This window comes from Sciurus vulgaris (assembly GCF_902686455.1).
Source record: "Sciurus vulgaris genome assembly, chromosome: 10".
Lineage (NCBI taxonomy): Eukaryota > Metazoa > Chordata > Mammalia > Rodentia > Sciuridae > Sciurus > Sciurus vulgaris.
In genome coordinates this window covers 96,121,028-96,143,564 of record NC_136470.1, presented here as the reverse complement: position 1 = coordinate 96,143,564, position 22,537 = coordinate 96,121,028, and positions in this window count along the sequence as shown.

The following is a 22,537-nucleotide window of genomic DNA, read 5'->3' as shown; positions in this document are numbered from 1 at the left end:
AAGCTATCCCATACACAATAGCCTCAAAAAAAAAAAAATACATAGGTATCAATCTAACAAAGGAGGTGAAAATCCTTTACAATGAGAACTACAGAACACTAAAGAAAGACATTGAAGACCTTAGAAGATGGAAAGATCCCCATGTTCTTAGATAGGCAGAATATTATGAAAATAGTCATCTACAGATTTAATGCAATTCCTATTAAGGTTCCAATGACATTCTTCATAGAAACAGAAAAAGCAGTCATGAAATTCATTTGGAAAAATAAAAGACCTAAATGGCCAAAGCAATCCTCAGCAAGAAAAGTGAAGCAGGAGGCATCACAATACCAGACCTTAAACTATACTACAGAGCTATAGTAACAAACACAGCATGGTATTGGCACCAAACAGATATGAAGACCAATGGTACAGAATAGAAGACAGAGACAAAACCACATAAATACAGTTACCTCATACTAAACAAAGATGCCATAAACATATATTGGAGAAAAGATAGTCTCTTCAAGAAATGGTACTGGGAAAAATAGAAATCCATGTGTAATAAAATGAGATTAGACCCCTATCTCTCACCAAGCACAAAACTCAACACAAAGTGGATCAAGGACCTAGGCATTAAATCAGAGATTCTGCACCTAATAGAAGAAAAAGCAGGCCCAAATCTCCATCATGTTAGCTTAGGAACCAACTTCCACAGTGAGACTCCTAAAGCTCAAGAAGTAAAATCAAGAATCTATAAATGGATGATATCAAATGAAAAAGATTCTTCACAGCAAAGGAAACAATCAAGAATATGAAGAGAGAGCCTACAGAATGAGAGAAAACCTTTGCCACCTGCCCCCAGATAGAGCATTAGTCTCCAGGATATATAAAGAACTCAAAACCAAGACTTAACACCTAAAAAAAAAAAAAAAAAAAAAAAGTAATTCAGTCAATAAATAGACAAAGGAACTGAACAGACACTTCACAGAAGAAGAAGTATTAGTGGTCAACAAATATATGAAAAGATGTTTAAAATCACTAGCAATTAAAGAAATGGAAATAAAAATTACACTCAGATTTTATCTCACTCATCAGAATGGTAATTATCAAGAATACAAGCAACATAAATGTTGGAGAGGATGTGGGGGAAAAGGTACACTCATACATTGCTGGTGGGAATGCAAATTAGTGCAACACTCTAGAAAGCAGTATGTATGAAAATTCCTCGGAAAACTTGGAATGGAACCACTATTTGACCCAGTTACTCCTCTTCCCAGCATCTACCCAAAGGACTAAAATCAGCATATTACAGTGAGCACAGCCACATGAATGTTTATAGCAGCTCAATTCACAATAGCTAAGCTATGGCACCAACCTAGGTGCCCTTCGACAGATGACTGGATAAAGAAAATGTGGTACATATACACAATGGAATATTATTCAGCCATAAAGAAGAATATGGCAAGTTATGGAATTTGCCAGTAAATGGATAGAACTATAAACTATCATGCTAAGTGAAATAAGACAATTTCAAAAAAAAACCAAAGGCCAAATTTTTCTCTCTGACATGTGGATGCCTATTGACTGACAATAGGCTGGGATTAGGGAGGAGTGGAGGTTTACCGGATTAGACAAGTGGGAGTGGGAGGAAGGCAGGGGAGGATAAGGAATCGGAAAGACAGAAAGAATCAGACATAACTTTCCCGTATTCATGTATGAATACACCACCAGTGTAACTACACATAAGGTACAACCATAAAAATGGGAAGTTATACTCCATGTATATATGATTTGTCCAAATACACTCTACTGTCATACATAACTAAAAATAAACAAAAATAATAATGAAAGAAAACAAAAGATGTGTGCAATTGCACATTTATGAGGATGATCATTGTAAAGACAGATGCAAACCTCACAAACATCTATGATATATCACTTTAAAAAATTATGGTCCAGTCACATAAGGAACTACTGTAGCATCTAAAATTATAGTACAGAAATATATTTACTGACACAGAGATGCTGTCATAGTAAAATAGGAAGACTGTTTGCAAAACAATGAAAACATGATCTTATTTTTATGAGAAAAAAGTACAGAAGTCCTCTTTATTTGACCTAATTGAGTTGAGAGTTGATCAATTAAAGAAAAACGTTACACTGGTAAAATATAAAATGTATACATCAAGATATTCAAACATTTTCTTATAACCTAAATCATGAGTCTACCAATCATTTATTAGGGCAAGTCTAATTCAGGGGGATCCCCTTTATAGACAGTTCTTCATCATCTGTTTTTATGTGCTGCCCTGTCAAATATTTCCAGTTTAAATCTCTTTAATTGATGAGAAACCATAAAGACTCTTATGAAGCAACCTACATTCAAAATCCTTCCACATAACAGCAAATATTTAGCAAGTTGTTTTTTAAAAACTTTTTTCCATAGCATTGAAGTTAATGTTCATAGAACTGATCCCTTTTACAAAATCATCTTTCCTTAGTTTGCATAAGTGATAAAATACAAACAGTATAAACAGATTTGGGATGAAACTATTGACTCTGTATCAGTAGATGAAACTGTTCAGAAGGCAGATGTGTATTTGTGACTATCCTACAAACCACCTATGATGAAATATTTTCTTGAGTAAATGGGTAGCTTTGTTAGGTCAGGCTGAGTAGAGGTCAGAGAGAGGGGGAAATACTCTTCTCTCAGTTCTCTGCAGAAGTGCTTGTCAGCAATTATCAACCTGGGTCACCTCCTCAGGAAGCCTTCCACAAGACTCATTCTTCATCACATCAGTCCATTTTTTCTTCATAAGTATCATCATTATTTGTACTTATATACCTTTTGGTTGCTTGTTTATTGTCTGTATCCACCAGTAAAATTTAAATGTGTCCATCTAACACTTAGCACATGCTTAACATAGCTGTCATTTGATGCTTATTGAGCCTGTGTATATTTGTCTGAGTGCCTGTAATTTAAGTGACCTAGTGGTTTGGGAAAGAAAAAGAACACTTTGTCTCATCAGAGATGAAAGAACCCCTAGGGATCACCCACGATGATATTTCAATGACACTGTACATCTACATTGAGGAGGCAGTATTAATTTGTTCTCTTTTCCTAGTCAAAATGTTTGTATTCACTTATTTGTTCATATCCATCCTCATAAATAAATGTCAAATATCAAAGTGAATACCGTTCATCACTGAGTAACTCAGGTGATTGTGACTTCCTGAGTAAGGTGAAGTAAGGTCTAAGAAATAGTCCCTGGAGGGTTCATGTGGATGTTGTTCCTGTAAAGCCAGCTGAACCATCTGAGAGATGGTAGCAAAGGCCAGTTATTTTGGAGTCCTAGAGATTAAATGTCTTAAAAAAGAAATGTCTAAAATAAAAAAAAAAAAAAACAGAAATGTTCATATAAAAAGCTGTATTAAAGTTAAAAGTCTGATGTAGGACTCAGGACAACCAGCCTGTCAGGTCCCAAGAGGTTGGTGGGGAGAATGTTCAGTCATGCAGCAGTGCCAGTTCTTTTTACCAAAGTTCACAACCCAGGATGTCAGTGCCCTCCGTGACACTGTCCACATCTCGGTCACCTGTCACATAAGGGGATCTATGACCCAACTACTTCACAAGGTTTTCTAATGGCCCAAACAGCAACTTGTCCAAGGGGAGACTTAGCCCACACGTGGTCTGCTGGGCAAGTTTTTCAAGGTTCATATCAAGTCATCAGGGGTCACTGCACCAGGCTTCTTCAGATCGTGGGAGAAAGGGACAGCTGCAAACATTTCCCAGTAGGGATCTGGGAAGGAGCATCTCAGAGATACTGACTCAGACAGGATGAAGGAAAATCAGAAAAATTAGTTTGAAAATTATGATTAGCTATTGAAGGGAAATGGAAAGATTGAAAGCTTGGTAAAAATTAATAATTTGGGGAGGAAATAGGATCAAGTTCAATTTATTGGTCAGTACCTAAACAGGATTTTCAAGGGAATGGAACTTGGAGGTGGAGACTCAATTAAGTCTTCACCACACAAGCCCAGTCTGCATATCCATCAGCTACCTACATTTACAAAGCAATGTTAAGATAGCTCAAAGATGAGGGATCAATCTAGAATCTGATAAACTATAAGATTATGCTATAGATAATGCAGCTTTGCATTGAACCAAGATTTCTCTCCAAGGTCATTCCCTTTGGTTAAAAATAATCTCAAAGAAAGATTATTCCTGGTTACAAAATAAGATTGGGCTCATTAGTTTGGGCTTGATTAATTACAAGGTGCAACAAGAATGATAACTTACCATATAGGCCTTTTTAAGTTTGCAGAACATTTACCTAAAGAATCTCAGATTAGACATTTAAAAGCCCCTGAGTTTAGGAAGCCAAGCCAAGAACTCACCATCAAGTTTCACCCGTAATACTTTTAAACATGGTTTAATTTGTTCATTTCCAATGGTCTCAAAATATACCACATTTTCTGGGCCTGTCAGGAAGTGACCTTCCCTGCCCCGGTTGAAAGCTGGCAACCCTGCCGCCCAGCTATCAGGCCAGTTTTCCCAAGAGGGTTCTGCAAGCATTGGCTCCATAAAGTCACCCTTAGTTCCTTAGAAGTGTCTGTTCATGTCTTATCAAATGATTGCTGTTCTCAAATTTGAGGTTCCACAGAAAGGCATCATTGTAAAAACAATGCTTCTAGTTATGTTCTGTTAGTAAGACAGAAAAAGTCTTATTGGATCTATGCCAATAAATATATTACTGTAAAAATAAGAATATTCAATCAATGTTTCCAATTCTACTAGGGTCAAGCAGGAAGATTAAGCTATCATTTTCAGTGTTTCATTTCTGTTTACAAAAGCATAGTCTATTAAATTTTTAAGAGTTACAGATAGCTTAAGAGGAAAGAAATGAGTATTTTTCACACACCCCAAATATAAAATATTAAATATCAACAGTAGGAAAACAAAACCCCAGCCATCCATTGTGATATCATTCAGGCCTATGTAATAAATTTTTGTTCCACTGGACTTGGATTGAGTCTCAAAAACCCACCTGCTTCTCATCCAGAGCACTGGCATCCCTGATTTAACCCACTGGTGTGGTCTTGTGGCTATTTAAATAATATCAGAAGACTACACAGAAGTTTCTGGTAGAGGGCTGGGGTGGAGCAGTGGTAGAGCACTTGCCTAGCACCTATGAGGCACTGGGTTCAATCCCCAGCACCACATAAAAATAAATAAATAAAATAAAGTTATTATGTTCATCTATAACTAAAAAAAAAAAAACATTTTTTTAAAGTACCTGAGAGAGGCCTTTCCCAGGGGCTTTCTTTATCAAAGATGAGGCACACTCCCTGTAGCTGATGGCATGTGCTTTCAAGGAAGCATCAGAGCAAAACCAAAACTATCAATCACTACCAGAAGCCTTGACATGGCTGTGGTTAACACATTACTGATAGTTTTCAAAAGTGTAAGGTCTGATGAGCGTTATTTACAGAACAATGCACCTGACAAGAAAATTTGGTTGTTTCTGTAGTATGCAAAAAAGATAATAAAGTCAGTCCAAAGACAAAACCATCTATGATCCAATTTTCCCAAAGAAGAATAAAAATTTACATCTAATTTATTAAAATTGATGAGCATAATCTTTGTAGAGAAAAAAAATGATTAAATATATAATAATTCTGAGACATGATGCACCATGAATATAATAATAAAATGAGACTATCCCAAGGATATATTAATAATATAAAGTAAAGAGATTCAGCAAGATTTGAGTAGGTCCTAAACATCTGTACTGTGAATACTGCATGGGTAAATTATGTGAATCCCCAATTGAAACCCACTGGCCTAGAAAATATTAGATTTGAATTAAAGAGATAAAGTTGCCACCAAGTTGACATTTAAAAAACAAATGAAATCATGATTGATAATACTATACTGTTGTCTTGAAAGAATGGACATTTTTTTAAGCTGTCTGAGGTCACCCTCCCAGTCATCTTAACTCCCTAAGGTCACCCTCCCAGTCATCTCAACTCCCTAAGGTCACCCTCCCAGGAATGGGAACAAAGCCCTTAAAGCTGTTCCAAGAAACAGCCCCAAACAGAGAATAAAAGGGTAAATTGAGCCAGATAGCCAGATAGTGATCAAACAGAATGATTACCAGAAACTATTGACCAGAATCTACGCCCTATTGTAAAACATTGTGAAACATGTTGTATGTTATCAGCAAACCCAGACCCCGCTTTGAAATTTCCCGGCAGCTTTGTCCCCCTTTTCCCTTTCATGTGCGACCCCTCCCGATGTGTGGTTTCTGCCTTTATAAACCTACAAGATTTTCTGCAGGGGACTCGACTCCTTGAGTTGGGTCCCAGCGCGCTGGAATAAACACCTCTTGCGGTTTGCATCAAGTGACGGTTTGCATCAAGTGACGCCTCCTGCGGTTGATTGGGGTTGCCGTCCATCCATGGGACAGAGTTGGGGTTTCCTTTTTGGGGGCCTTACAGTCTATTATCAAGCAAAGAAGCACCAGAACCCTGTAAATAGAAACATCATGGACAAAAAGAGCACTAAAAATTCTCAAGGAACTTCTCTAACAGCATATGATTTCTGAAATATTTGTATTAGTTATATTTAACAACTTTAACCTAGAGAAATCCAAGCATCTCTCCTGATTTGGCAACTCTTCCCAAGCAACCCACCAATAGCAACATATCTAATGAATCTAATTACTTCTAACACCTCTCTTTTTACAAGGTGAAAGAACAAATTGTGGTTTTTCAGGAGCCCTCTGGAAATTTCAGACAGTTTTTGCTGTTAAAGAGTCTTTATGATCAAATTTAGGGAGGGAAGAAACTAACTCACCATGGAATCCCCCAAACCCCAGCCAAAAATGGAACACAAAGGATTCTAGGGATCTCTTTGCCTGGGTAGGATAAACAGGGTTCCAAAACTGAGGGTTCCAAAACTGAGCGCTCCACTCCCACCTGGCCCAGCACCAACACTGTCAAACACAATCGCACCAGCTACTAAGGAGAGTATTCAGGTTCTTGTAAAAAAAAAAAAAAAGGAAAGGGGCCTGGGGCCCTTAGAGGCAGATAAACTAGGTCATCATCTGCATATCATGGGAGTCGTGAACTCAAAGACAAGGACAGTATCCTCCTTTGTAGTGATGAGGACTCGTTCCAAACTTGTCAGGATCCTCTGAGCTCTCTTCCCAACTAGGCTTCATGACTCAGCCCTTTAAGGTCAGTTCAGCAAGAATGGCCCGACCCTGAATAAGGCACACTCATATATTGCTGGTGGGATCGAAAGTTTGTGCAACCACTCTGGACAGCAGTGTAGAGATTCCCAAAAACACTTGGAAGGAAACCACCATTTGAACTAGTTATCCTACTCTTCGGTCTATACCTCAAAGACTTAAAATCAGCATACTACAGTGACTCAGCCACATCAATGTTTATAGCAGCTCAATTCACAATAGCTAAACTATAGAACCTACCTAAGTGCCCTTCAACAGATGAATGGATAAAGAAACTGTGGTATATATACATAATGGAATATTAATCAGACGTAAAGAAGAAAGAAATTATGGCATTTGCCAGTAAATGGGTGGGAACTGTAGACTGTTTGTTATGCTAAGTACAATAAGCCAATGCCAAAAAACCAAAGGTGAATGTTCCCTCTGATATGCAAATGATAACGCACCGTAAGAGATGGAGGAAATAGAAGTTCATTGGATTAGACAAAAGCCATGAAGGGAAAGGAGGGGAGGTGGGAATAAGAAAGACAAAATGAATGGGACATAAATTTCCTATGTTCGTATGTGAATATACAACCAGTGAAACTACTTCAAGAATGAGATCCTAATTAGAATAAAGTTATACTCCATGTATAATATGTCAAAATACATTTTACTGTCATGTATATATAAAAAGAAAAAGTTCTAAAAAAAAAAAAAAAATTCCCCCACCCTGGTACCAACCAAGTTCCTCTTAGCAATTTTCCATCCATGGTTTTCTCACCCTACCTGTAAACTAGAAATCCCCAGCTGCCCCTGTTATATTCAGAATTAAGTTCACTGCCTCTTCCCTGTTGAAACTGTCTTTACCCCTATATTGCTTAGATAAAGTCTTCCCAGTGCAATTTTCTTCAACAATGTTTAGTCTTTTCTAGGACACAAACCTGTGGTGGGATTAGTTAAATGTCAGTGCTTTCAGGAAGCACAAGACTCAGATGAAGTTCAACACTGTCAGAGGATACAACAAAATCCATCTCCCACAGTGGCTTGCAACCAATAATTAAGTGCTTTCAAAAATTTAAATCTCTAGCTTAGTTGGTAGAGTGCTTGCCTCACATGCACAAGGCCCTGGTTTCAATTCCCCGCATCACAAATAAAATAAAATAATAAATCTCACTTCTTTTTGCTTATGAGAGAAACATTATTTACTGAAATGTGTTGAGTATCTACTCCAGGCAAGACTTCATGAAGGAGACACCAGGACTCTTAAGGTAGAATATGAAACTAAATCCGCCCCTCCACCATCTGAAGAATCCTTACCTTGCTAAAAAGGCCATTCGCCAAAAATATTTTTGAGATTGTACTCCCTTGTACAATCTTGACCCCTTTATAGAATTTCAATGTCATAATCTTTGTTCTTCAGAACAAACACTGTGTGCCCCCCTTTGTTTTCAGAAGTATATTTGACCTCTTTTCAAATGTGTATTTGTCATCCTTTTCAAATGTATATTATCACTACCCTTTCAAATCTATACCTCTTTCAAATAGACTTTTGGAAGTCTGGCATCTTATAAATTCACCTTCCCTTCCTCTGTTAAGTGTCCCCTCATCCCCTTTTTCTAATCTAAGTGTTAGGAGCCCCTTTTCCCCAGCTAACCACAAGGCAGAGTTTGAAGGTCAGACTGAGTATAAAAGAAACCTGTCATTTTGATGTGTTAAACTGGGAGGAGGCAGTTCCCAGTCTCTGGCTGGCACACCCCTTACATTCTTTCTGCAATGTTCTTATAAGCAGTAACATGTTGCTTTAAAATTCTGAGTCCGTTGTCTACCTTTCCCCTTTCTCTCCTCCAAAAAATCCCTACATTGTAAATATGGACAAGGCAAATTATCTAGAATCTGATAACATCAAAATCAAAGTTGACAGCAAATCCACATCCAAAGAGCAGTTTATGAATCCTAAATGTTAAGCTTCTTCTGAGAATCTAACCTGATGTCACGATATAAAGAAGTCACTGCCTTTATATGAAAGTTTTTGTAGAGGAAAAACCAGTTGAAACACATCTCAACCTAATTCCATCCATATGTCTCCCTATATCATCCTCACCATCATCATTCTAAATCTTCCAATCCATTACACATCAAACTGGTCCATCCCAACTGCTATGCGAAACTTTCCTCCTTTACCCAAAAGGCTGCAGGGAATGTCTGTTTGCAGGAGAAAATGTAGAGACCAGAGAACCTTGGATAGTTCATTTCAAATGAAAGTTTCAATTCTCCTCCTGCTTTTTCTTCCTGACATGTCTTCCTTGAACTCTTGCTCACTCATATGATATGCACAGAAAACTGCAAGCCAGCACTCTCCTCACCCCGCTCTGTGCAGGGAGTCAACCCTGTGGGTAGCGAGGAACCATCTTTCACTGAGAAAATTTCCCTTTGAAGCACATGATAATAGCACCACCTATTAAATGACACTCCCTTTCTGCAACTTTTATTCTGCCTATAGATCATATTTTTGGATGAAAGTTTTGCTATTGAAGTAGCTGCCAGGATATTATGGGCCAGAGTGATTGCAATTTACAATATTTCATAAATCATGGCAAGATTGAAAATGCTTCTGACAGATGAGGCTTTAAATTGACATCCTGTCTTTTTATGGGCATTAAAACAGGTTGATCTCATGACGTACTCCACAGTTGCAGAGTTTTTTGTTTTTTGTTTTTTGGGTTTTTTTTGCTCAGCCAAAAACCCCCTACCTTGCACAGTATTGGAGAGAGAGAAAGAGAGATTGAGATCATGGATAGCAAACTACAGCTGTTCTCATTGTGCATTATAAGAGGAAAAAATTCAAACAGCAGGAGTGTGACCCTAAGTATTTATAAATGCTTAAGACAAGATACTGATCCATCCCTTGCTGACAACACAGTCTTGGAATTTCTGAACTCCAACGAATCCCCAAACACATGGAAATTTAAAGGAAGAAAAACATTCGATCAATTTTCCTTGGAAGAACCAAGAAATCTGCAATTTCCTTAATGGAAATCATAAGGTCCAACAATGGTTCCATGGGGACCTTCATGAGAAAATAATCAAGGTCACTGTCCAATCTCCCTGGGCCAGAATTCCTCAATTGTGGTCACACATTAAAATCTTCTGAGATATTGTTAAGACTACCCAACTCCAAATCAACATGATCAAATCTCTAGGGATGCATCTGGGGCCTAAAAGTTCTTTAGATGGTTCTGATTTGCAGCCATTTTGAGATCCATTGGTCCAAAAACACAAAGGTGAACAAAGGAAACGAACAAAGGAGGCAGTAGTTCACTCTTGGGGGAGCAGTGTGAATTCTGGCAAGTAGGAAGCCACGTGTAGAAGCCACATGCATGGGTATATAAGTTCCATAAGTACTCTTGCTGCTTAGTTTCAGCCAATTGCCAGAAGAATATGATCCCATTGTGAGATTTTCTGATTTAAGAAAATTCTAAAAATCTGGATATTTTTAATGTGAAATTTCCTGAGTTTTTAAGTGAATAATTCCCCAAGAAGTAATAAGATACAAAATAATATCCAACCTAGACAAAATATATCTTTAAACTGAATCTGCATATCTGTCCTAGATATGCTGACCTACATGTCAGAATTTTCCATAAATCAAAATACTGCACTGCCACCATCCTGCATTTCCAGGGTGGTTTTCTCAGGGGCATAGGTAGCTTGGTGGAGAAGTTGTCTAATGGAACCCACGAGCAGCAGTTACTCTGACCCAAGTTACATAAATGACAGCAACACACACAGGAGATGTGATTGTCAGACTGACCCCTCCTGTTTTTATATTTGGAGTAGCATTTTCTCAAGGGAAGAAAAACCCAGCAGCTTTGCTGCCACAGGTGAGAGCCTGGCTTCCGGAGAACCCTCTGTCTGCAGTAGCCAGTCAGTGCCTGAGGGACTGACGGGAAACTCGGCCACCATTAACCCCAGACCTTGCTTGGCTGCATCCCTCAGAACCGCTGAAATGACTCTTTTATTTGCTTTTTCAATGTTTGCTGACACAAGAGTCTGGAAGCAGGGGAGGAGAGGGAAGGGAAGAGGACAGCCATCAGTCACAGCTTCTTCCAGCAGAAGAGCAGTGACTAACACTAATTACGCCTCTCAGACCTGTGTTTGAGCAGACCTATTTTCTCTATGAATTAATGCCAAGTGACCTACTTTTCTGCATATTACTTATTATTTGTGCTGCTGTTTTATCGATTTTGAGACTGTTATGCTACACAGGAATGGAAAAATCTAATACAATAAAACTTCCCCCATTGAAGATAATATAGCCACATCACAAAATATAAATTAATTTTTTCTTTATGAGCAGATAGCATCTGTGGACTACATTTAGGTTGTGGGAATTAGCTGAAGGCTGTTTCAGTGGATTAATAAAAACAAAAAGAAATATAAATACATTAATGTTTAGACATAAAACCTAAGATAACATAATAGAGTGCATTTTTAAACTTTAAAACTTGTTTGTTTATCATATTCTGGAGATATTCATTTCATAAAGGAGCACAATGTTAGTTTTGCAAGACTATATATATTTTCTATTTATTTTCCTCTTGTCCCATTTTTCATGTGCATTATATCATCTGACTTTATTATGCATCATATTTTATTTATTCATTTAGCAGGCTGTGGAATTTTATTTCTTGAAACTTTAGTGAAATGTTTACTAAAAAACAGATAATTAAAAATAAAACCACACAGCTCACATGTGCATTTTGTTTTATATGCAATTATAAATGTATTTTCAAGGCAATTCTAAATGCCCAATTTCCACACAGCATCTTCTTCTCCCTGTGTATCATGAACTCGAAGAAATTTATTTTAAAGCTGTTTGCATAGCTTTGATAATTGAAGCCTCAGAGATTCCACCCACGAAGGAATGCAAAGGAGTGACTTAAATTTGGTTGATAGAAATAATTATATTTATAGTGCAAGTAGGTTTTCAAGAGAAAATATAATTGCCAAGGGATGTTGGAAGGGAATGGTTTGGGGAAAGGCAGAAACACTGGAATAGAGTGCATGGCCGGGAGCTGTCTTCATTGTCCAGTATGGCTGCCATCTTGTTCTCTCCAGTGCTCTCCCACTGGCCTGCAGGAACAAGCCGCACCTAGATGATTAATATCAGGTAACAATGCGATGATGCACCTGCCACACACACATATAAAGCAGTTAGAGTCACGATTGCCGAGCAGCCCTACCCTCCTTTTGCTTTCAGCCCCAGTAAAATGGAGAGCACATCCTCCCCAGGGAATGGCACACCACTACTTCCCTGATGAGACCAATTGGGATGAAACACTTGGGAGTCACAGTCCTACAACGGTGTGTGCTGCAACCTTCTCGCTTTCTCAGATCCGCCTATGCTGATAAAGGAGGAAGCAAGGAGAATTTAGGAACTCTACTAAAAAGGAAGAACAGGTTTAAATCCATAAAACTTGCATTCAGAACCAGGAAATGGGACGTGAATTCAGACCTGGAGAGCCTTGCTCTCTTCCTATCTCACTCCTTTGTTAAATTAAATGACTCACACTTGTCCCTCCACAGTCAGCTCAAGGGTCACTCCCTTCAAGAAATTCCCCAAATAGGCCTCCTTCATCCCTTGTGCCCATCTGCATGGTCCCTATTGCATGATCCTGTGACCATCGGTGTGGGACTTAACTTCCTGTGTAGACTGTGACTTCCTTGAGGTCTATGCCTGAGACTTGACACATCTGTATCTCCAGTGCTTAGCCCAGAGCATGACACCCCTAAAAAACACACAGGAAAAGGTCACATACTGTTCACCAAGCCTATCACTTAGGCAGCACCTCAACTCAATAGAGGTGGTCCTCACTCATTCACCAAACTGTCACTGATCACTTGCCTGTGGCAAGAATGGACTAAATACCAAACATACATTATTTAATGTGAAGCACACAATCATCCATCAAGAAGTGTATTTTTACTCCCATTTTATAGGTAAATAAGCTGACTCAAGATCAAGTTAAGGGATTTATCAAACCAAGGGCATAGAGCTAGTCAACAACAAAGCTTGGATTTAATCTCAGGTATATTTGACTTGAAAACCTGTTCTCCTTTTTTTTTTTTCTTTTTTTTTAATCACAATGCTATTCAGAGGTGGGAAAAACACTTCTATGGTGTGTCATCATTAGGAGAAAATAAAAATAAGAGTAAAAAGTCTGTGAACACAAACTTTCCACCTCACCATGCTTGCTAGAATGACCTCTCCCCATCCTCTCTCCAAAATTTAAATCTTTGTGTGTTTGGAAAATGATTAACTTCAAAATCAAATCAGCATCATCCCCTGAACTTGAATAGTAACTATCTCATTGTTTTGTGGTCATATTTTTTCAAGATATTTATTAGAAATATAGTACAAGTGTTGCTATATGTTTACATAAAAAACAATATGATGCTATCTACAAACAAGTTCACAAAGTCTACTACATTGTGTTGCAATCTGTCTTACCATCTGGTAAACCCCCAAAAAAGTGAGAAACACTGATCTAAAGAATATGCTACAAGTATATCAAGCTAAAAATCCACTCCTTAAATATATTTCTAGAAAATTCTCTCATACTGAAAAAACAAATACTTCAAAATCAAAAATCAAAAAATTAGGATGGAACCAGTTCCTACGGGGAAAGCTATTGTCCTTATTCCATGGGCATCCAGCCCAAACCCATCTGTCTGATTGTGTGTAAACTGTACCCTTGAGTACCACAGCAAGCCGCTATCAGCCTGGTTTATTAAAGTCAAAGAACTGCTTCCTGCTTGTGAGCTAAGTGCAAGAGGATGTAAAAATCCATTTTTAAGGCCAGTGAGAGTTGCCAAAAGTTACCCTAGAACATTTGTCACATTTACAATGCTATCGCCACTACCATCAACTGATGTGACCCAATTTAGAAGGGTTTACAGCTTTCAGAAGAGATGTCCCTTCCCTCTCATGGCAAGATGTGCTGCCACAATTCCAGTGACCCGAAATGACAAAAGCAGAGTGTAATACAGCCTCATCTACAGAAGGCAAGCACTCGGCTAAATGGTCCTTTTTTATAGCCAAAGAAAGCAACAGTCCCAAGAAGAGATGCAGGAAAGCCATGTCCCCAGAACCCATGTAACCACCCAAATGCATCCTCACAAAGGCACCAAGAAAGAGATTTGGGTTTAGGACCCCTCCTGCACAAGGGGACCAGTGCAGTCAAGTGACACATGTCAACTGCAGCTGTTGCTGTTGCCAACCCCTTCCCCACAATTCAGCTTTCTATTCCTCTCATAGAACCTTGGTTCTTTCCATACTTAGCAACTTGCAGGAGTTTAGACTTAGGGATTTTGATCTTCTGGATTTCAATATTTAGGATTATGGCATTCCCAAATTGTGCCTTTGGAGATTATGAATGGCACCAGAAAATCCAAAAGTGCGAAGAACACGTTCTCTGTACAAAGAGCTAAGTTTCAGGAGTGATGCCAAGAACTTTTCGATTATGCAACTTGCCCGCCCCAGACTGTAAGCATCCAGAAGGTAGGAACTATGCTTTCTTGGTGTCCCTAGCTAAGCAAGTGACCCTTCAATAAATGAAGAAACAAATCCTTCTCTCTTGCATGTTTGCCTCATTTTTTAATGTTACTCTTTTCTGTAGGCTGACCTGTGTCTCCTTTTGAAATAAGTCATGTTGGTGAGTGGGACAAGGGACCATGCAGACAACTGCCTGAAGCACTACCTGTCATTCATCCTCTTCACCAATTCCCAGAGCAATTAGGGAAGTGTAATTATAAATGTCCGAAAAATCTCTTAAATATTTCAAGCCTCAGACATTCACTAATATTAGTAACACATTTATTTAATCTCAAGCATCTTTTTGTCTTTGATAGATTGTAAAGAGGAATTTATATGGAATGAGACAGGGTGCTTCTTCCCCTATGACACTGAACATAAACAGCTCGAGAAGGATGGTTCACTGTAACAATTTGCATAACAAATGTGCTTCACAAGAAACTGTATAACAGGCACCCAGTGTTCTAAACTCATGAATATTTTGAGTAGTTAAATAGAGCACAGAATGTAAATAGGAGAAAAAAAAATACTTTTGCTAAAGCTTATCTGTAAACAGAAGACTTAGAGTTTGCATCTGGTTTTCCTGCTATTTAATGCTTTAGCATGTTGCATCTTTAAATATATATATATATATGCATATATATATATCATTAAATATATATATATAAAGTTTTAAAGCAGTTTGTAAAATCAACGGATAGCCAACTGAGCATTTTTAAACAGGTTATTTAGTATTCTGGTCCTAATGGGTTAAGGGCTTCAGGTGGAATACTCTGATCATATGCTTTAATTTTATCCCTGACATGAGATCTGGCAATGCTTAGCCCACATATTCTTGCAAATTACTGGAAATAACTACATTCCCAAGAGACAAAGTGGCTGCTATGAAATTAAGTAGTGAAAGCCAGAGACTCCAACAGCTACATTAAACAAACACACTTCCAGCAAATTCCTCTGCCTCTACTCATGCAAATGGAATAGTCTTTACTAAGCAGTAACAGGCAGCTCTCCACATTCAACACTGTAAAATAACCTGACTCCCTGGCTTTGTTTTAGTGCAGTTCAGGACCTTCTTTTCTCTCTTCGAGGGAGGTAGGGAACAGAGACACATTGTCAAGGAAAGTCCTTTCCAGGTGAGGCACTGGTCAGAAGAGGCAGTGGTCAGATTCAGGTAAATCTGATATGACTATTAATAACTAGCCATGGATTTTACTCATAATTTAGAACCCAAAAGGGTTTCTTTAAAAAAAAAAAAAAAAAAAAAAAGTCATTGTGTGCAATTGCTAGATTTTTTCACTGAGTTGAAATAGAATCCTCCATTTAAGTAAAACGCGTGATTTTAGCTTTTTTTGTTTTCTCAGACAGAAAGGTAAACCTTTCTAAATAGCGATATCTAGGCCAGAATACCTATTTTGTTGTTAGCTACTTTCTGTATGTCACTGAAATTTTGGAAGATGTCATCAGAACTTATTTCCTCTTTGACCTTTGCTGCCCCAGTTGGAAATCCTCCCCAGTTCTCACACTTCTTTTCTGGATCATTGTTCACGTTGTCTGCAGTCTTCCTGTGCTATCCTCAACTGAGGCTACTCTTCTGCTCTTCTTTATTTGGGGGATTGGCTCCCACTGAAGCCAGAACTGGGGACAGGCAGTTAGTGTAGAAATAGGGGATCTGGTCAAATCCAGGAAATGGAGGCCATGAAAGCCAACTGCCTCTGGAAGTTAGAGACTGCCCCTGGGAGAATGGAATGTCAAGGATCTCCAAAGCCCATTGATTACCAAATTTACCTGCTCCAATCAAGGACTGCAGGCAAGGAGCTGCTAATTAATGACCCCTGGGCCCTCACCTGGCTAAATCACTTTGGCCCTCCCCATTCACTTCTCACTTTATGCATCTCACCTGCAAAACCAGGCCTAGTCACACAGGCAGGAAGGAGAGATATGAGGGGAGAGAACTGGAGAACAAGAGACCTTAACCTATAAAAGATGTAGGGCGTGCTCACTTCTTGGAATTCTAGAGTATCAGCCATGGCCCTCTTCTCCCTCCCTGGAGAAGTTTGTATTATTACCTTTAAATAAAACCTGCTTAATGTGCTTGCCTTGGCATGCTTCTCTGATATTATACTTCAACACCTGAGGAAGCAGAACTCGTCACCGGTAAATGGCGGTATCACTGCCACAGTCTTTTACCCACCCTCTTCATGTTCCTCGTGCAGTCCACAGCCACCCAAAGGCAAAATACCAGTCCTCTCAAGACATCTAGTAAAGCAGACCCTAGAATTTTTAAAGAAAAGAGTGACTTAAATGTGGTAGTGTGCTTTGAAATTGAAGCTATCATAGCAGCAGATATCAAATATCATAAAAAGGGTGGGAGCTGGTAGATTTATGGAGGTTACCCTACAATCCCACACTCTCCCTGCTAAAATCTCCAATGAACCTAATCCAATCCACCAGCAGGTTGCACATTAGCCACCTACCAAGTTTAAAACCATTGTCCTGTCTTTATTATCCCCTTTTCTTTGTGATGTTAATTAACTTCAGGGAGGTCTGGAGCTCTGGAGAAAGAAGATTGGTCAGCACCCAGGAGACAGGAGATTCCAAATTGAAAGAATCCCTACTGTAGCTAAGGGAAAGGTTTAAGATTAAGAACCATTTTCAATTATGCAAACCTTGAGATTGGCTTTTAATTCATTTGTATGCACTCTGTGTAGACTCAAACTTTCAGAGAAAGTGCCTCAGTTTAGTCCTCTGTGTAAGGGGAATAGCAAACATACCTACTGTGTTGAGCTCCTAAAAGTATCAAATGAGACAGTACCTAAGAGTTTCTAGCAGTGTAAACACTAAAAACCTCAATTTTACTGTGTCAAAATTGAATCCAGTCATTTCCCTTCTCTCACATGCATAAAATTTATCCCCAATAAGATTTTTATTGAAGTTAAATGTATGCAAAGCAGATTAGAATTCTTTCTTGAGAAATAGGTAGCACTGTCGTAAGAATTTTAACCCTTCCTCTGTCATTTGCTGTTTTGAGAGCAATAACTTACTTTCATTATGTGAAAAGAATGGTAATTCTTGGGTAGAACATGTTCCTAGAGAGCTCCCTCATAACCAAAAGCATATGTTTCTTGAAAGACACTGCTCTCAAATCTTCGTCATGGCCAGGTAGTGTGGTGCACTCTGTAATCCCAGGCACTGAGGAGGCTGAGGCAGGAGGATTGCAAGTTCAAGGCCAGCCTCAGCTATTTAGCAAAAACCTGTCTCAAAAGGAAAAATCAAAAGGCCTAGTGATGTGGCTCAGTGGTAGAGTTCAATCTCTAGTATAACCAAAATAGAAAAGAAAAGAAAAATCTCAGTCATATGTTAACTTAGGAAAAAGACCCAGACAATGTTGAAAGAAATATCTTGACAATAATTTGTTTTGGAATGGTTTCATAGCAAAATAAAGAACATATTCCCCCTATTTTACCTGTTTTATAGCATTCAAGAAACTGAAATAGCATTGGTTTTCACACCTCTTTCTCTGATCACTATGTATTGTCATCAAATATTGAAAAAAAAACTTTATGTACTGTTCATAGTCACATCCCTCCAGGGGTTTTTAAATATATAAAAGCAGCTGCCTGGGATCCAGCAGACAGGCATTAAAGGTGACATTTGCAAACATCATTGTTTCACTCCCAGTTCATAGGCATTTTGACAAGAAGAAAATACAAACCTTCACTCATTCCAGGGCAAACATTCTGAAACGAAATGATTTACATGGTAATAGGCAAAGGTTAAATTCACATATTTCAGCCTTTTTACCAACTTTGGTTGAACTCCTGAAATTTACAGAAATCCTTGGTCTTTCTATAGCCCATGTGAGTATATATGGAACAAATGTTTTAACGATCACCTTTAAGGTCATGAGTTGCATTTCTGTTTACAAAAATGTGTATATAGGAAGAATTGTTTGAAGTGTAGAAATGTGTAAAAATGAACTCTCAAGCAAACAATACCTTGAATATTCTTGAATATAAATTGTTCTTAAATGCCAACTAAAGCAAGAATCCTTTCATTGGCACCAAAATCTCCTACCATTGAAAATTAGGGTGTGGCATTTCAATTAACCAAAATAAAGGGCGGGGGCAGGGATGCACAATTTCCCACTGAAATTTCAGAATGGCTGAAGGGGGAGCTTACTCCAATAGCAGGCTGGAGTGAGGAGATGGAATTGTGAAAATGAAAAACACGCGTTTAAGAAAAGTTCCGAGCTAACATTGGGAAGAATTTAAAAAGAAGTGAAGTTGAAGCTAATTTTTTAAGACAGACTGGGAAAGTCGGGGGTCAAGTGTTTTCTCTCTTATGTAGACACTAGAAAGAAAAAAGAGGGGATCTCATGAAAACAGAAAGGAGATAAGTAGAGGAGAGATAGGGGGTCAAGGGGCAGGGAGGAGGGAAAAGGGGAAGAACAAGGGAATATCATCAACCAAATTATGTTATATGCATGTATGAATATACCTCAATGAATCCCACTGTTAGGGACAGCTGCAATGCAACAATATAAAAAGTATATATAAATAAATAGAAGGAAGACCAGAAGAGTTGAGGAAGGGGAAGGAAGAGAAAAAGGTACAGGGGAAGGAAAGGGGAAGTATTGGGGAAAGAATCGAAGCAAACCATGTTATTTATATGTATGAATACGTCACAATGAGCCCCATTATCATATAGAACTATAGTGCATTAATTTAAAAAATTTTAAAAATTTAAGCTAATTGGCTATTACTTTGTCAGATCAGAATATTTACATTTGCAAAGGGAAGCTGTTTATTGTTCAAGTTACAGCTCCAGTTTTTTTGCCTATGGAAATATCACTGTTAGCTCAAAAGTCTCAACATCAATACTGCAGTACTGAAATATAAACCTTAGGTCTGTTCAACAGAAGGAGATGAATTAGACATTGAGTTTACTTTTTAGACATGACACTTAGGAAATGACCTTAGATGAGACCAATGCTTTAAATAAGAATCCACCCCCTACCCCATACTGGGGATGGAACCCAGGCCTCACATGTACTGGGTGAGCACTCTACCACCAAGCTACACCCCCCAGCCCATATGAGAAATTCTTGATTAATCAATCCCAAAATATATGGCATTTGAGAAACAATTTTTTTTTAGTTGACCCATGCATACAAATTATACAAATGGCCTCACAACTTCTGCAGACTGGTCTGTGTCTCTAGGAATTTTTTTTTTTTTTTCCAAGTACAAGTCTAAGCTATGTAAGAGAGCTGCAGTAGAATTGCAACTCTTCTCTCTTCTTTCTTTTTCTAATAGATACAGAGCTTAAACAAGAAAATGTCTTACCCCATGGTGCTTCAGTTGGAATACATTTACAAAATTAACTTTGAAAAAAATTGGAGTTGATTAGTTACATTAGATATTCTGTCAACAAATCCAACTCATCCTAATCAGTTATAATTAACACCGATGTTTGATGAGGGGTACACATAAGAGCAGCAAGTCGATGTGCTGAACCGCCCCTCTAGGGATCTGGGTAAAGTGCTCATTTTCTACAACTTGGAAAAAACCTGTGTTTGCTCACTTTGGCCAAGTTGGCAAAAGAAATGTATGCCCAGCCACTAGTGGATAGGAGACTGCCTTGTGCAAGTTTAGCAAACTTGGCAGACAGGTTTTAGTTTTCTCCAGGAACGGAATCTAAATTCTGGGATCCTGGCACTTCAACAAAGTCAAATGCCAACCTAACCATGTTTTTCATTTACAATTCTTCAGCCCAAGAATATGAGAGGACTTTTCTCAGCAGGGGCCACAATAATTAAATTAGCACACCCATGCAGTCTAAAATAATCCACTGGATGATAGAAAAGAAGCAAAGCTGGTTGTTGGATGGCCCCGACTGGCAGGGAAGGAGATTCTGGAATGCTTCACTTCTCCCCAGCAGGTGACATCACCACCTAGGAGACCAGGGACCCACAACTTGGTTCTCACGGAGAATGAACACTGCCTCTTATTCAACTTAGATTTGGGGAAAGTTTGCAAAACAAAATGAAACCCTCGCAGTTCTCCAGGGAATAAGGGAGGAACAGGATGTGGTATCACAGTTCATCATGGTTGATCAGTGCTTAAATTTTTCCTTCAAACCAGTCCTGTAACCCCCAAAATGGGTTCTCCTCTCCCACATTCCGGACCTTCCACCTTTGCTTTTAAACTACTTCATTCTCATCAGCCTGCAGACATGTAAATCTTTTCATTCAAACTCACCTTCCTCTATTTCTTAATTATGCTCTTACTTCTTAATCCTTAGGCTCTGATTTCCACTCCACTGGCTCTATTAAAATTTCTCTCCCCACAACCCCTCCTGCCCAAATTAGACTCTCCATCTCCATGTTCTCTGGATGGTATCTATGCTTCATCTTCCCCCTCCCCTAGCACCCTATACATGCCAATCCTCTGAGTTCTCTCATCAACCTCTTGGGTTTATCTTCCTCATCCTCTTAAATATAGACTTACCCTAATGTGACACTATGGCCTTTATTCTCCTTTCTGAGTTTTCTCCTTTGACAGCTCCTTCTATTTCTAAATGTGACCTCTGAAACAAGTATTTATTCACATACTCCCAAGGATCTGTTGTAGAGTTCAAACAGTAATATACAGAAGTCTTGATGTTTCTTGACTGTAACTAATGTTAAATCATATTCTCATATTAAAACAAACAAATATCACACCTACATCTATACACTTCAGCCTTTTCAGAGAGCAAGAGGGTTGATTGAGGTCCCCAGCACTCACATGTTCCTCCACAAAGAAAAATCAAAGCAACAGGTGTACTTGCTGCCTGGCTCCACAGCTAGGGGAGGGGGAGCCTCCTCTCTGTAGGAATACGGTAAAAGAGAAAGTCCCAGAGCAAATTCTTTCAGCCCAGATATTGCAATCCTAGCTATTGGAAAGACTTAAAACATGGCTAGGCTTGTAGCCCCATTAGATAAGTAACCTGAAATCTTTACTGCAGCATTACCCTGGAAAAAAATTTCACATCATCTCCCAACAAACTCCCAGGTGCTCTAGGCTGGAGCCACCTTGAGAAGGGACTTACTGTCTGAATTTGGACTGCTCCTGGGCTCAGAATGCCCTGCATAGTCCCACCTTTGGAACCCCATAGTTATTTCACTGCCTTGGCACAGCAGGTATCTGCCCAACAAAACGTGCCTGAGCAGAGTTGACCGATCCAAACAATCTGAACGTGCTGCACTTTAGGACATGGGAGTTGCCACAAAGAAAGGAATGGAGCATGCCACCCTCGGGAAACAGGGCATTATGGAGGCTGCCCTCTGAGACCAGGATCATTGCCAGTCACATACAGATTCATGCTGGGGCCAGGACTGAGGGCAATTGCCCATACAGTTCCAACCACCTCTCCTTCCAACATCATGCATGGTGCTTGTCACCAACAGGAAAGGGAAAGAACTGTTGTGCCACTGCTGCTCAGCCCCAAAATGGCATGCTTGTACACTCTTAAGCAATGTCACATCTCCAGCTGTCATCTGCCCCCAGAGTGCATGGTCTAAGAAGGTCCAGAGAGAACCCTCCCAGCTCTGGACAAAGTCTGCTCTCACTTGCTCCTGTGTACTTCAGCGGAGAGAAATCTTTCCAAGCTCCAGTTGAGAACCAATCCTGTCGGATCCCTGGAAGTTACTACACCAGAAGAGTCAGAGGGAAAAAAGTCT